The 17771-nt window shown below is 42.6% G+C and overlaps 1 protein-coding gene across 1 annotated transcript in view; it reads right to left on the bottom strand.

Annotated features, from left to right (window-relative positions):
• The window catches only part of FGF10 (fibroblast growth factor 10), a 90612-nt gene that overhangs the window by 36373 nt on the left and 36468 nt on the right, over positions 1-17771 (bottom strand). The gene's annotated exons all lie outside the window — the stretch shown is intronic.

Consider the following 17771-nt stretch of genomic DNA (forward strand, 5'->3'; position numbering starts at 1 on the left):
AGCTAGAATTATTTGCTCCAACTGGCAGAGGCACACCACAACTTCAGGCAGAGGTATTTTCTAGTGGCTGTATCTGAGATCCATTCAACTGGAAAAACAAGGAATTGGATCTGGGACTTCCTGCATGTACTTGCTCCATATCTGTGGCCTGCATGGTAATTTAAACGAACCCTCTTTTTACTAAGCTTTTGGAACTTGGTCCTTTTGGAACAAAGGTGCTGGGAGCTACCGTAATTGTATGTGATAAAACCTGGTCAATAATGTGTGTTCTGCAGAATATGCACTCTGGCTGCATTCAGATGGCACTTTATTCCATCTTTATGGAATATCTGTTCATTTGCACGTTTTATGTGATTTTTCACATTATGTAAAAGCCACTTCTGGAAATCTAGTGGAACCTAGTTGAAACTTAGCTCTCATTTCCTTGTTGCTTCCAGGGGAAAAAATGTTTGCAACCCATCTTAACTTAGAAAATCATAGGAGTTTTGAGGCAGTATTCCGGCATACAGTTCTTTGCTTTAAAATGTAGCACAAGGGGACAATATATGGGTAAAAAAAGGCCACAGTTCCATAATGCAACTGCTACTGTGGTGTAAAATGAATGTTTGAAACCAGGACAGATTGCCCTATTGTTATAACCAGGAAAACCAATGCAATAAACCCATGTCTGAATGCAGTCTCAGTCGTAACTATGTTGGGCATGGAGAATGTGTGTAACCAAAGTTAACTCATGATTACTATCCCCTAAGCCCTAGAAAATTCCAACCTTGAGGAATTATTGCAACTTTAGATTACTATCAATAACTCAGGTGAGATGGTATAATATTTGGGGAGGGACCACACCTTAGTGCCAAAGCACTAAGATTCCATGTTCAACCTCTTACTCTTCTAACTAAAAGCACTCTGGAGAGCAACCACAGGACTTGCCACACATAGTCTGACCTAGCAGCAGACAGCTTCCTATGTTCTTACACTCTTTGAATGGATTTGACAATTGCCTTTTCCTCCCAATAGGATTTCTGGGGTGGCTGGGACTGTGCTCAGGTGCAAACTATGTCATTGATTACTGAGACAGGGTCACATGAAGTCTTCGAATGTTCAAATGCAGAACACTAATGCTGCAATGAAGGTGGCAATGAATGAGACTTCAGTAGTCATTTTTGGTGAGCATTGCTACACACTTCTTGAAGGTCAAAAAGAAGAACCTCTCCACTTTGTCACTTCCATCCTAGATTCTTTGATTTCATATTCCAACCCCCCCTCCTGATTAATCCATTTCCCCCCTCCCCCATGTTGATAAAAGTCTGGTCTCTGTATACTTTGGCCCAGCACTAATTATCATAGTGATGGATCAATATAAGATAAGCACTCAAAATGTTGACAGATTTGCTCTAATGACCTGAATGATATCAGTATTTATCATGTTGGAGTTGAGTTAAATAATGGGTGGATTACGACCAAGAAATTCTGTGTCAGGGTTGATCCTTCTTTATCTATCCATCTATCACCATGAGATACAGTTCATTATAGAGACAGGAGTGAGAAAGACATAAGAAATGTGGAATATATGAGTAAAAAAAAAGGGGGGGGGGTTTCTAGTGACCAGGCCTCAAGAGATCAGTAAAAACTACATAATCCAAGTGGAGTCCAAGAGGAAAATAAGGGCTTTTGCTGAGTTAAGGAAACAAACATTTCTGATTTGTCAAGGGCAAGTTCAGGGTCATGTTGAAAATACTACCCAAAATGGAATGCTTTGAGCCTTAGATGTTATCTGCATTATACACCTTAAGCAGTATCGTACCACTTTAAACCATCATGGCTTCTCCCAAAGAATCACAGCTAAGGGCTCCTCCAAGTGACATGTTTATTGAGCATTCATCTTGCTTGCAGAAGGTTTACATGGTGGTTAGACTAAGATCCCCATCTGCACCATACATTTAAATCAGTATCACACCACATTAAACAACCATGGCTCCCCTATGTTGCCAACAGCCACCCGTTCTTCCCAGGGAACTCGGGGAATTGTAGCTCTCTGGGAGGAATGTGAGTCTCCTAACAATGATCAGCACCCTTTACAAACTACAGTTCCCAAGATTCTTTGTGGGAAGCCATGACTATTTAAAGTGCTATGATACTGCTTTAATTGTATAGTGCAGATGGGTCCTGTTATTTGTATTTTGTTGGCCTGGACTACTTGCAATCAGCTAAGGTCTACTCACCAATCATGGGCTCGATGACTGTGTTTTCCATACCTGCTTGGGACTGCCCTCTAGTTTTTGTTGGACTACAACTCCCATCATCCCTGGCCAATAATTATGCTGGGTGAGGCTGAACGAGTTGGAAGTACAACAGCATTTGGAAGGCTGCAGGTTCACAATCCCTGATCTAAATCAACAAGCAGCAACTGCAGGTTGCATAAGTGCGAAGCTAAAAATGTAAAACATGAATGTGACAAACGTGTATTATACTTTTGGGGAAACTGGATTGGGTGACGCTCCCTGTTGAGTGTGTACGCAGTGGCAAATTTGGCTTGCCTTGCGTAATGTGTGAAAGGGCTCTTTAGAAGTTATTGAGTGTAGCAAATATATTTTTCGGCATTCAACATCAGGATTAGAATTAGCAGCAGATCCCAAACATGGAGCCCTGTTAAAAAGAAACCAAACCCTGAATCCTTAGCTGAAAAAATTCCCATCTGCTGAAACATTTGTTTTTTATTTGGGCACCTCCCTATTTTGAATTGCACTTGGCACAATAATTTATCAGCAACTGTCTCACTCAGCAGCTCTCACTCATTCTTTTGGGACATAAATACTTACGAAGAGAGCAGGAGAATGTTTAGCAAGCAGCAAAGTTGGCAAAAGCTGACTGACAAGTACATACCACCTACTTTGAAACACTCCAATCAAGTGAAGATGGAAGCACACCATCTAGCAATGGAATGCCCTCCTGCAACTAGCTCTTGCAGACCTCTGCTTCACCATACGATGCATTAAAAACACATTTAAAACGACAGTTTTTCGGTTTCTTGGGGGAAGAGGTGTCATGCACTTTGATTGTATGGTGTGGATATGACTCAGGATTAATATTTCTTGAAGGGAAGGGGGGGACACTACTCTCACAGATTTCTTAGAGAATTATGCAAAGTCATTAACAGCATACACGTGTTAAATGGTCTTGGCCCAATTCTGTATGCCTCAGCAGCAACCATGCATTGTGCTCTACCATGTGCTTGATAACACCTGGATCCCCCCATCCCACCCCCAGTCACTGGCAGGCATCAAAAACAGGCGGTTTAATGAGCTCTGCTGGCTGGGCTCATGCGCTGTCTTCAGCTTGGGAGGGTCACACATTCTACAATCCTGGCAGGACAGAAAATAGCAAGATCCAAAGAAGCAAAAGAAAACATCCATCAGATTGCAACCCTAGCTGTGATGATTGTGAGTGTCTGAATTACTAAGAATCCCAGGTGTCAGGCCTAGAGGCGGAGCTAGCTGCTCCAGCACCTGGAGCGGTGCACATGCTGTGTACCTGGGGGCAGGGCGAGCTAACCTCAGCAAGCAGCGAGCGTCCCAGGTGGGTGGGGTGGCAATGTCACCCCCCCTCAGGGATGACGACACCTGGGGTGGACTGCACCCACCGCACCCCCTTCCTCCACCAGTGGCAAGGCCTAGGACAAAATCTGAGATGCCTTGTGTGGGAAACAATAGGGGAGTACATGGTCCACCAATTTTCTGGTCGTATATGATGAAACTGTAGGACAGTATTGTTCAGTGATCGTTGGTCAGATGGTAGCCACCCAAAAGCTAGATGTTGCCAGTGAGTTGCTAGTTTTAGACACTGTATGGCACCACTACCATCCATATACTGTACCAAACTCACCCTGATTTCTTTCATGGCATGTGAGCGTAGGGCCAAAAGTCCATCTAGTCCAACATTCCTGTTCTCATAGTGGCCAACCAAATGGCCCAAAATGAAGCTTGCAAGCAGGTTGTGAGTGCATCACCACTCTCCCCACAAGCGTTCACCAGCAACTGGAAACAGAACATAGCCATCATGTCTAGTAGCCATTGATCACCTTACCCTCCATTAATTTGTCAAATCCTTTTTTAAACACATCCAGGTCAGTGGGCTCTTGGGGTGAATTCCATAGCTTAACTATGGACTGTGCGAAGAACTACTTTATTTTGTCTGTTCTAAATCTGTTCTGAACATTCAGCTTCACTGGGTGTTCCAAATCTTTCCTCTATTCCTTTTCTTCACACCAATGCAGCATTTTATACACCTCTATCATGCCTCCTTTGATGCACCATTTCTCCAAACTGTTCTCCCATGAATCTCAAACCACTGTGTAGAAATGCACTGAGTGTAAAATGCATGTGCTGTATGTGCGATTCTCAGCTGAAATGAGAACACATCGCCAGGCCAGGCCAAAGTTACTAAGTTTACATGGAAACAAAGAATCTCTGCTTGATGGATGGAACAATCTCCCCCTTTCCTCCTCTGTTCTGGGGTGGTGGTGGTAGAAACGGGGTTCTCCCAACCTCCCTGAACCAATGGGGTGGGGTGCACAGAAAGGAAAGTGGGGTAAGTCCCATTGCACAAGCAGAAGTCATTGCACAAGCTTCTGGTAGCGGCACTGGCTACTGGACTACAGACCCACATGTCCAATAAGCAATAAAGTGGAAAGAAAGTTTATTTGCTCCTATGAGGAAATTCTTTTGTACCATTAAGAGCTGCCATTGGCTAGATATATTTAGCTGGCACATAAAACTTTCCTCTAATGAGGGGTGTGTGCGGTGGAAGTCATACAAATCTGAAAAGTTAAAAACTATCTGGAAACAGTAGAGAAGATACTCGAAATGCTTATAACAAACCAATTCATGTTCCCTAAATAAACGTTCTGGCATCTGCCTGTTTGCCAACCTTCTTCAGCGTGGGTGCACTTGTCAAATCCAAAGTATGAAACAGTGGCATTCTAGTGCTCAGTACATACAGTACACTTACAGTCACCTTCACCCTGAGTTGAGTCCATCCTGAGTCTCCATGGGCAGAAGACAAACAGCTTCTTTCAAGCTGCCATGATTTCAGAAATTTTCCCAGTCACATGCCCAACTTGTAAGTTCCATGCAATCTGCTCCTCTACACATGCAACGAGAGCCAACAAGCAGTCACCCTTGCTCCTAACTTGTGGGGGACTGCCAAGTTTATAAACCCATTTTCAGCATTTGCTTAAACTGGCTGTGCTCCCCCACCCCCACAGACGCGATCCCAATTTATATGCCTTTTTCCTTAATAAATAAGCACCTATGTTCTTATATCGGGACACGTGTGGCGCTGTGGTCTAAACCACAGAGCCTCTTGGCTTGCTGATCATAAGGTCAGCGGTTCAAATCCCCGTGATGGGGTGAGCTCCCGTTGCTTGGTCCCTGCTCCTGCCAATCTAGAAGTTCGAAAGCACGTCAAAGTACAAGTAGATAAATAGGTACCACTCCGGCGGGAAGGTAAACGGCGTTTCCGTGCGCTGCTCTGGTTTTGCCAGAAGCGGCTTAGTCATGCTGGCCACATGACCCGGAAAAACTGTCTGTGGACAAACCCCAGAGTCGTCTGCGACTGGACTTAACTGTCAGGGGTACTTTACCTTTACCTTTTTATGTTCTTATATAATATACTGAAGTAGTAAGTTTGTGGTTTTGAGTGTTGCTATTCTTTATCTATTTATCTGGGAACTGGAACACTTGAAGCTGCCATAAGAGTCAGGCTATTGGTGCATCTAGCTCAATATTGTCTACTCTGACTGGCAACAGTGGGTCTTCTCCAGTCTTACCCAGGGATGCCAGGGATAACTCAATGGGACTTCAATTCCTAGTAGATTTGTATAGGACTGAGACACTGCTCTGTGTGGATATATTACTTTGTGGGCGTCCTAAGGCTAAACATGTTGATTGGACACCTGAAAAAGCCAGGGTATATTTCTGGGGAAAAGTAGGACCCATAAAGGACTGGTGCACATAGCCAAGACTTCCAATTAGTTTTTGCTTCAGACACTGAGCTCCAACCAGCCCAATACCAGGGTGTTCAGCTGAGCCAACTTCCCGCTTAGTCCAACAGACTGATTAAAGCTGCACTGCTCCATTCCATGCTAAGCCCCACTAAAACTTTATTGCTTCCTGTGCTTCTGGAACATTAATTAGTTTACATTTTCAAAGCTTTCGCAAATGTAAAGTGCACATGCTTGATATAATTAGCCTGTTGAATGGATGTGCCTTGCCAGAAAATCACACATTCTTCAGCACTTGACAGAGAGATCCTCCAAAGAAGGTTCTAAATTGGGAGACGTTGGAAAAATATTACAGTGCAAGGGGAAGTTGTTGTTTTTTTGCACAGATGAGCAAATGATGAGAATGTCCCCTCCTTTAACATGCATATTTTGAGTCATTATAAAGTTTGCATATCCATTCCCCCATACCATTGCTGAGCTATCAATGCACAAATGTGAAATAACAATCTGAATCTTTTAAAAACTTCCCTCAGCAGGCAGTTTGTTTATCAAATTGTAGATGATCAATACATTCAGTTCTCCACATTTCCAGTTTGCAAATTCCATTTTTTTAAAAAGAAGTCCTCGTGAACAGTTGTCAGCATTTTAGAGCAGATTCTCAATTTTATAAGGAATTTTCCCTAACACGGTGCATTGCTATATGTCTATGCACACCTCCCTCTAATGTATGTATTTTTTGCACAGGTTACTTGGTTGGAGAATTCAAAGTGATAGTTATAAAAGAAAAAAAAATAAAGGGGGTGGGGCAGGGAGCATGAATGCCCATATTGCAGGAGATGGCAGGATGAAACTCTGTTAGGATCTTTTTTGTCCCAAACCTACAAGTCTAATACTAACTAAGCCCTGACTGCCCATCACTATCATTCTGACATTCCCTATGCTGCTTCTCGTGTGCCCAACTCTTTGTCTTGACATTATTCCTCATTCTAATCCATGTGGCATAAAAAGCATTAGAAATCCATGGAGAAACATTGGGAAAAGGTCTTTCACTAATTCCAAATCCTCATAGGTTGTAGAGGCTAATTCCCAAATTGTGCATCACAAAAAAGTCACTAGGGGCATATGGTCTATTCAGAGCAGGAACTGCCCTAGGCGCAAAGAGAGAAATGCTTCAATTTCCTGAGATTTGCAGTTTAGATAACGCTCTTATGATTTGTTTAAAAAATCAGTTTGACTCCAAAAGTTCAGCCCTTTGAGAATATGATGCACTGTGCGGCAAGAGTGTACAGAGAAGGATCCTGAATTTTCTGGAAGTGTAAAAAGAATACCTTCCACTTTTGACTGTCTTTCAGTGGCTGTATTAAGCATATATGCTTATATATGTTTCCAGAGTTGTTTTCTCCTCAGTTTTTAATCCAGTGACTTGTACGACTCATAAATCAAAAGGATGAAAAATTAAATTTAATATGCTGCATAAAGCATATTAGTATTTAACTCGTTATGGACATTGTTTATTCTCAAAAATGATAAGATTGGGGGGGAAACAAGGATTGAAGGAGCCAGGAAAAAGAAATATGGGGTAAGGAGAAAAAGAAATAAGATAAGGCAATACAGCTCAATTGTTGCTTTCAAATGTATACCTCCTTTGCAAACACACTGTTGTTTTACACCTGGTTCTTTCTTTCTTTCTTTCTTTTAAATATTTCCCTGGTATAAACAAGGCCAAGGACTGCAGAAGCCTGTGGTATTCAGCAGCTTACATGTTTATTAGCAGAATCAGCTCTTAAAATGCTGATCTGGAGGTTTTTAAACTGCAGCAGTCGCCAAGCCTATTTCAATTACTTCGAAAGAAATGCTTTTCCATGAATAGCCTGAGATGTACACTCGGTTTAAATCCATGCAGCCCAGGACAGTAAGATTAATTATTCAATCAGCTTAACTACCTAGTTCTCTTCTTACACAACACATTAAAATGTTATAAACATCACTTTTGGCACAGAGGATTTCAGAATGAGAACCAAGTTGGACAGCACAGCGCAACATTTGGCGACTGACCATCTTGGATTTCGCATGCGGTATTAACGTATAAACAAATGCAGACATTTACTGGCACCTGACACCAGCAAAACGTATACCTTTTCTCCCCCCCCCCACCCCCCCTGCAATATCCTGCTGGCCTCTGATATACATTTCTAAGCACATTTTGACAGCAAGAAATGTCTTGCGTTATATCTTCACACTTTAACATGCATTTTCATTTCTAACTTTGAAATGAAATCCATTGTTGTTGTTGTTGTTGTTGTTGCTGCTGCTGCTGTTTTGTCAAGGAATGCTTTGGGGAAAAGATTTTAACTGTATGTGCCTTGGCACTCTTGGCCCACAAGCTATTCCAGGAAAGCTACTAGGGCCTCCTCTGCACTATAAATGTAAAGCAGTCTCAAACCACAGCCAGGGCCTTCCTCAAGGAACCCTGGGAACTGTAGCTTGGTAAAGGTGCCGAGAGTTGTTAGGAAAATGCTGTTCACCTCACAGAGCTACAATTCCCAGAAGTTTCTGGGAAGAGGGACTGATGGTTAAAACACTCTGAGAACTGTAGCTTTGTGAGGGGAATTATAACTCCCAGGATTCTTTGGGAGAAGGCATGGTGGTTGAAAGTGGTATGATACTGCTTTAAATGTAGAGTGAAGATGGGACCTATGCAAAATTGCACGTTAACTATATCCGCTGTCCCCAGACAGTAACAACCGCACAGTGTCTGCCATGGCAGGTATCCTTGGGAGATGAGAGTTTATCCCATGGGAAAATGTGGCAACAGGACACACCCACCCCTGCCAAGGTAGGTGACCTCTGAGGCTTGGGATTCCTTTAGTAATTAGTTAAATTTATTTAAGAACATATAATATAGGCAGAGTTGGGTTCAGTGGAAGAAAAGAACTTGCAGGTACATAGGCAACTCCAAGCTAAGGACTTAAGCATAGGGATGGGGGAGACATTTGGTTCAGTTTGCATTTATAGGTGAACCTTCTTAACTGGCATGTTCCAAAGCAACATGCGAACACAGTCATCCTTTGAAATGGACACTTCTCTGAATTTTGCAATGCGAAGTAACATAGAAAAACGCATACGTAATGTAAGATAAAATTGCTCCGCAGAAATTTTTAGATTGAACAAAACTGCATACAAAGATGTGTGTACTGGGAGAAATTCACACTAAAGAGCTGTTGAATTTTCACGAGGCCTTAAAAATATCACAAACTGGTATGGAAATGTAGAGAACTGAACTTAAGATTGGAAAAATGAAAAACCAAGGGAAACCAGAATTTACAGATTCACCCACCCCTACACAGGAAGTTGTCTTACAGTAGGTTACACTATTTGACTGTCTAGTCTAGAGCTATCTGCTGTGACTTACAATGAACCCTAGGCCTTAGGCAGAGGACTTTACCAACACCTGCTGCCTCATCCCTTTTTAATGTGAAATGTTGGAAACTAAGCCTAGGACCTTATCCATGTGAAGCACATACATACATACATACATACATACATACATACATAATTTTATTTGTATGCCACCTTTCCATAATTCAAACCATGCTCAAGGTGGCTAACAACACGACAAAAATACCTAACTGCTTTATCCCACTGTAGGCTCTGTAGGTTTTTGAAACAAGAGTAGCTTACAGAAACCCTTTTGGCAGTAGAAAAGGGAAATGAGAATACACATGGTGAGCTGCGATCTCTCTTTCAAACTGCTTTCAACTCTCTAGTGGGAAAACATACTCACCACTTTCTCCATCTTCGGAGCAGCAACAGCATGACTCACAAACCAACTTCTTGCCAGCCTATAGCAAAAAAATCAATTGAGTCCTCCTATGTCCAGAGAAGGCAGCATACTGGCCTCAGTCTCCACCTTGGCAGGCAGGTATGAACTGTACTCCTGGTTCTAGACACGTTAAGCTAACTTCAGTGCTCACGTAGCAAGCAAGTTCACTTATCCAGCTAATTAAATGCCTATGATCTCTTTCCTTTGCATGACTGAATGACATAGCTCATCATCAGTGCTCAAATTGCGGGGGGAAAGGCAGGTCTCCCAACTCCTCCACTCCTCTTCCTCCTCCTTGTTTTAGCTGATTCATGCTTCCTACAGCTTTCTAAAAACAGTAATTAAGGGGAGGCATCTCAAAAGGTAAGGAGGCAAGGGCAAATGTACTCTGGCCCTCTTGTAATCCAAGGACTGGACATGGGTCTTTCTGGATAGGTAGCATGAGTAAACAAAATGAGACTGAGCTGAAGACCAGACTGCCTACCTCAGCTAAGAACAAAGCCACAGAGAGACATGTGAGATGTATTCATGGGAAATCATACCCCCCCAAGCATTCCAAAGTTTAGAATCTAAACCAGGGGTAGGCAACATAAGGCCGGGGGCCAGATGCAGCCCAATCTCCTTCTAAATACGGCCAGTGGATGGTCCAGGAATCAGTGTGTTTTTACATGAGTAGAATGTCTCCTTATATTTAAAATGCATCTCTGGGTTATTTGTAGAGTCTGCCTGGTGTTTTTATATGAGTAGAATGTGTCCTTTTATTTAAAATGCATTTGTGGGGCATAGGAATTCATTCATTTCCCCCCCAAAATATAGTCCGGCTCCCCCACAAGGTCTGAGGGACAGTGAAGATGCCCTGTTCTCAAAAAGTTTGCTAACCCCTGATCTAAACCAATAGCTAAATGGGGCCATTACAAAGGGGAAGAAGGGCACCCCTACCCTGTAATTTACACACTGCCCATCACCCATATTTCTAAGAGGTTGCTTTGCTGCGGTTGAAGATGGCATGGAGGTTTGTTCTTATCCATGCCCAAAGCGAAGTAAAGAGTAATCCATATTCCTAGAGGTACCATGTAATCATCATGAGCAGTAGCTCACTTCCTGTAAGAGTCCTTAGTTTATTTTAATTGTTGGTGCACTTGCACAGCAGAGTAACTTTCCTTCCAGTGTTGTCAAATCAGTGGATTCTGATCCTATAGCACAGGGGTGGCCAACTTCCAAGAGACTGCGATCTACTCACAGAGTTAAAAACTAGCAGTGATCTACCCCCTTTTGGGGGGCGCAGGGCAAAGATGTTGAGCTTTTTTTAGGGGAGCCAAAGATTTTTTTTGGGGGGGAGCCACTGATCTACCAGTGATCTACCACAGACATCCATCACGATCTACCTGTTGGACATGCCTGCAACTTTTTAAACATGTAAAGAGTATTGGTACGATACACTCGTTGGGCTAGTGTTAAGACAGAAAGAAAAGCAGAAGGCTGCGTGGGCAGCCTTTCCCAACCTGGGGTTGGACCACGACTTCATCCAGCATGGCCAATGGTCAGGGATGATGGCAGTTGCAGTGCAAAATATCTGGAGGGCATCAGGTTTAGGAAGCCTGCATTACATCAATAAGAAGGGGAAAGGGAATCCTCCAGTGTCTGAATGTTTCAGAAGAGCTCTAATTTTTCAAGCATCTGCCAAAGTGGTCTGAAACAGCTGCACTAATACGCTCAGCTCATCGATGTATATATACTAGTCGAGGGAACCTTTCTTCATCCATTCCTCATGGCAGGCTGAAAAATGAATGTTTCAAATTCCTAAGGGCTATCCCTCAAGTTTGAAGAGATAGCAGCACTCCCCCCCCCACCTCCTCTCCCCACTAAAACTGTTCGTTTTCCCAAGTATCAGCATCAAGCAGCTGGGTTGGAGATTTTCAGTTTTCTTCCTTCATACCCGTCTTTCCTGGCTGAATGCAGATGGAGGAGAAAGTATAGGCCAAGGAGGAAAGAAACAAAACAATGGGATGAATGATAAGGCGGAGGGGGCAGGAATACATAGAAAAAATGCCAAAGGGTAGAGATGAAAGTTGTGGTTTGTGGGGTGGTGATAATGGCACGCTGATAAACACAGTTATTTAATTGGGCAATGGCCAGGTCTGGATTCTTAAATATTCTCTAATGTATTTGGATATTTTAGATATTTTATAGCATTTCTTATGTAATTAATCCCATACTTTGCTGATACAGAGGACCTGAGCATAGCTACTATACATGACATTACTTTATCCTTGCCTCCCTCAAAGAGACCAGGAGGGTTTCCCTTCACTTTTTGAATGGAGTTGTACATGGAGTGTTGAAGCTGAGCTGGTGAAACCTGGGTTCAAATGCCCATCTATACATGAGGCTCACTGGGAGGCCTGTAATTTTATCCTAACCAACTTCACGTGGCTGTTGTGAAGGCAAAATATGGTGTTGCCTTCAGTTCCTAGGCTGAAGGGTCTATGTTTCTCTGAAAATCACAAGCATCCGTCCTTAACTTCCTTAAACATGATTTACCAATTGACAGGGACGAAAGACTGATAAACTTTCTAAATTACTAATCTCAGCAAGTGAGATTGCAGAGTATCTCTCCAAGGAATCTGAAGTGGCAGTATACCATTTTGGTTTACAAACACCTTAGTCATTCACCTGTGATAAATTCAGATGCATCCTAAGAAAATCCTGCCTCTTTCAGGCTAGGTTCCCCAACAAGGGTGGGGTGGAGGGGAGACATTGCTAAGGTAATATGTAGTGAATCATTTGTTAAAGTCTTTAAGTTTACATTCACTGTTTCACACTACACAATGAATTGATGTTTGCTATTGTGTGGACAGCCCTCTATGACAGTTATCATGAAGATCTCCCACTGTAATAAAGTCCACTAAGGAAACAGCATACCCTTCAACAAGACATGGCCCAAATCTGAAACACCATCTTCCAGGTGATTGTGGACTGGGAAAAGTGCTTTTTCAGGGTGAGAGTTCGGCCCCCAATCACATGAGAGCAAAGTGCCCAAAATGGCAGCCATGTTCCCACAGGAAAAAAACCAATATGTCCCTTATTTTTGCAGGGCAGTTCATGTGTATGACATCATGATGTCACATGATGACATCAGCATGTCACATCAGCATGATGCCATATTCTTTCCTCTCTAGATGACACACAAAGAGGATGAAGGAGATACATGACTGCTGTTGATGGTACCTTAAATTGACATTTATGCTTGAGTTTCTTAGCAAGTGTGAATTGGCCAGAAAAGAAAGCTGGCATCTTCTCTTCTTTCAAATCCTAATAGCTTCAGCAGTAAGGGAAGGCACATGGCCAATGTTTTGCATACAGAAGGTCCCAGGTTCAGCCTTCAGTACTTCCTGTTGGGGATGGGAAACACCCCTCTCAGAAACCCTGAAGAACTGCAGCCTGTTTGTAGAAAATCTCAGGCCTGGGGGCCAGATGTGGTCCTCCAGACCTCTCCACCTGATATTTGGAACTCTCCCTGGTCCACACCCCTCATTATCCCTGCTTTGAACTCTGATAATTATTCTTGCTCGTCCAGGTGGAGGACACAGAGTGGAGTACTTGAGTATGCTGAAACTAGCTTGATGTACAAAGGTAAAAATTACAATTGTTGCTCAGTCCACATTTGGCCCTTGGAAGGGTTCTGAGAAAGGCTAAAAAAAGTCCCCATCCCCTATTCCAGGCAATACTAACCTAGATGGACCAGTTGTCTGATTCCACTTCCTTGTATTCCTAGCTGTAGTTTATTTGTTTTTTCACATATAGAAACTTACATTTTCTACAGTTTGGCCTGATGACTTGGCCCCTGAGAATACTCCTTCCAAGAAAGGAAAGGGGGAGAGAGAGAGAAAGGAAGAAGACAGAGAGAGAAAAGGGGAAGGGGTTGTCAAAAGGGACATAATGAAAGAAATGGTGCCCAGCGTTGCCCTTGCCAGGAAAAAATTAGAAAAGCAGCAGTTCCCTTGTGGTCTCAGAGCCCCTGAAAAGCAACTGGCAAAAGGGGATATCCAGGGGGATGGAAGGCCCATACGTCAGGAGGTGCAAAAGACAGCTTTGTACAGTCAGAGGCAAAACTTCGGCAGCCCCTGCAAGGATGTTGCCGCAGGTTAAGGAAAATGCTGGCTGATTTCTCCTTCCACTAATAACACCTCCCCAATTGTTTATATAGCTTTCCGAGAGTGTCAGCTGATGCAGATAGCACTGGAAACCTTCAGGCATAATTAACTCCTGTAGTCTCTTAATGCAGCTTCACCTATAATCCACAGTTGTATTCTACAGAAGAGTGTAATGGCTCTTCCAATCCAAGATTGCAACATTTCATGGATTAGTCAATGATTAAAGCCAGACACGAAGATGGATTCTTAAAGGAAAAAAACAAAAAGCCCTACCAACCATGTGGTGTACATTATCTGCATACATCAGTTGTAATGGCGAACACTCTAGCCATGACATATTTTAAAAGTCAGTTTGCTGAGAATATCCCCTGTTGATACATCTGTCAGGAAAAGTGATGAACAGATAAAACGGCACACACTGGCCCCAGGAAATATTATATTAGAAAGATCTGTCACAATAGGAAAACACATCTATCAAGGTTTCTATTCATTTGTTTATTTTAAACGCTCCTGAAACAGAGGTATTGGTGGATCATAGATAGGAGGTGTTTATAAAAAGAATGATTTTATTAAATTTTGCTAAAATGTGTTCTTTGTGCTTTACACACTCAAAGAGCCCACATTACATACTAAAATAAAGATGCATTTTGATATTTAATATGATTCTGGATCATTCATATCTCACCTTTCAAAAAAGAGAGAAACAAATGGCACTCTTTAATGGATAAGTCGCTATTGGTGATTAAAAGTTAATTCATGCAAGTACCAGATATTAAATGCATTATGCTACTGTTTTCGAGTGGAGTAACAGTACAGAGCATGGAATGTACTTGCATAACAAAATTAGCTACAATATTGCCATACATCTGTCCTCTCCTGGAATAAAAATCTGTCTGTTGCTCATTTCCATATGTTTACGTAGTGCAGATAATTGTAGATACTATTATTTGCTTAAAATGTGGTTGTTGCTTTTTAAGAGTGATGGTGACTGGTCAGCTTCAATCCTGGTTTGTAAATTCCAGGAGCTTTTTCATGACCTAAGGTGGATTTGTGTGGTACAAACAAGCTGTGCTTGGTGATTGCCCCAAACCCATAGGCATCAGGCTAAGGATCCACAGTAGCAATATTTGGATTCCGATAGATTAAATGCTTAGATTAGGCTTTCAGAACACCAGATTTAATATTTTGGTCTGGCATCCTATTTCTGTTGCATAGCACTGGATTGGAGACTTCCAAAGGTTTCTGAGAACTTCTAGAGGTAAAACGATGAATGAAATATACAATAATGCAAACTTTGTGATCGGAACAGTGTGTAGCTCAGAGCTTCTGTCCATGTTCCACAAACTTCTAGATCTGTATCTTAAGATGCACCACACAGAGTTGGATCTCAGGAGCAAGTGTGAGGCTTGCAAGTGAATATTATCCATTGTTTAAGATTTCAAATCCATAAAACATAAAACATTATAAAATAAAAAGAACTGCTAGCAAAATATCATCAATCATAAAAGTAATAGCAGACCCAAAACCTCCCTCCCTCCCCCCAACCATCATCTTAACAACTCTTGAGTGATTAGCAAGCTAGGGATTCCTTGTACTGTATATCCATTATCTATCTATCATCTATCTATCTATCTATCTATCTATCTATCTATCTATCTAATCTATCATCTATCTACTGGTATTGCAGAAAGGGGCCCCAAACATGAAGCAGAGTTACAAAAACAATTGTAGTTGTTGCAACCCTATACCAACTTTCTTGGGAGTGATTCCTACTCACATAGGCAAACTCGGCCTTCCAGATGTTTTGGGACTACAATTCCCACCATCCCTGACCACTGGTCCTGTTAGCTAGGGATGTTGGGAGTTGTAGTCCCAAAACATCTGGAATCCATGGCAGAGTTTGCCTATGCCTGTGTTAAATCATCTGCTTGGTAAGCTGTTCCAAAATTGCATATCATTCCTGGAGCATTAAATGGTGAACTGTATGATTGTATGTTTGAAGAAGCTATCACTGGTGGTATGATTACCCCCACACCAGCTCATTCAGTTTATTGTGAATGACACTAGTTCACACATTCAGCTGTAAATCAAGAGAGGCAATGGAGATGCAGGACAGTGCGGTGAAAATGCAGCAGCAAAGCTAATATGGCACTCCTGCTGGTTTGTTTGCACAGTGCCAGTGTCCTCACTGCTTCACCCCCCCCTTCGTCCTCCTCCTGCCCCGGTAAGCAGAAGTGACTCAGCTGTTAGGACGTCACTCTATCTTCCACTGCCACCAATTACCCTCTGAGGAAAACCGCAATGACTTGTTATGTTACCGCGATTTGATTAAACTGCCTTGACAAGATTTGGTCCTGAAACTTGGGATATAGTAAATAACTAAAATAAATGAGTAATAAATAAATAAATAAATAAATAAGCATTGAGCAATAAGGTATGCGAGCCAGCTATCTCACAGACTGTCTCATAAATGACAACAGTCTAGGATACATCTGCACCTCATAGAATCTAGGGACAAGTGAAAATCGCCTCCCAAAATTCTCCATGCTCTTTGTGGTCAGCAAGAGTGGGAAGAGGAATCTGCCAACAGTTTTTTTCTCAGAAAATTGTCATTTGAAAGATTTTTGGCTCACTCAGTACATGAAGGAGGTTTCAGTGCTGATGTTTGCTTTAGGGTGTTAGGATATTTCTATAATTCAGTTTTCATCTCTTCATTGATGTCTGTGGAAATGGGGCTCATCAACCTGGGAAGGTAGCAGATCTAGGAGAAGGAAAACTTTGATACTGGACCTCCGCTGCCTTCCAGGATATCCTCAGGAGAAGAAAAGGAAGGAAACCCTGCACAAATCTGGAGTCCCTAAGACAGTTGGATGGTGCTTTGTATGCGTCATTTTGGGAACTTCTGCAACCAAGCTGGTGCCAAACATACAATACTGCTGTGCTTTCCTTTGTCCCACATAAGTGAGGCCAAGAGTGGGTAAGTCTTGTGTCTGGGAGCTGGACTTCCGGTTTGCCGCGGAACGCTCCCGGTCGCTTGCTACGGAGCTCCGATAGCAAGCACTCTCTGGCAGGGTTAGTAAAGGGGGCAGCTAGGCTTCGCAACCCCCCTAGGGGTCCAGGGGGGCTCCCTGGATCCAATAAGGACCAGCTGAGGCGTTGGAGGGGTTCCCGAAGTGAAGGGGACCATAGACGCCGAGTCAGCGTTCCTACCCCGCGGAGAGGAAGCCTGTTTCCGGGAGAACTCAGGCGGTCAAGCCCCCAAGGAAAAACTCGCTGGAAAAGGTTAGTTTTGGAGGAGCCCGGTGACGTTGGAATCTCCCCCCCCCAAAAAAATAAGAACAAGCTAAAAGCTTTGGCTGAGCTGACGGGAGAGGAGCAACAAGGCGACCAAAGCCGATTTTTGTGGACTCCAAAATAGCGGAAAAAAGACTATCTATCCGGCGTTAACACTATGATTTGTGAGCGGGGGAAAATCTCTGGGCTTTTTTTCGTGTAATGCTCCAGAAAATAGTGGGGAAATTGTCGTTTCATGGTTGAAGTGGACAAAATGCTTGCATGGTACGTGCTTACAAGTATACATCTTGGGAAGAGTGGCGATACGACCAATGAATAAATAAACGGTAAATTTTGGGGATACCCAGTCAAATAGACTTAATTTTCGCCAGTAAGGAGTGCAATGGAACTTATTAATGGATGAGCTTGAAATGCCTTAGTCTGTCCTAATTCCCGGCAGCACTTTTTGATGACCCCAACTCTGGGAAAGTAATATTTTATATCCCCTAAAAAGATACTGGAGGAA

Source organism: Lacerta agilis, chromosome 11 (assembly GCF_009819535.1).
Source record: "Lacerta agilis isolate rLacAgi1 chromosome 11, rLacAgi1.pri, whole genome shotgun sequence".
Lineage (NCBI taxonomy): Eukaryota > Metazoa > Chordata > Lepidosauria > Squamata > Lacertidae > Lacerta > Lacerta agilis.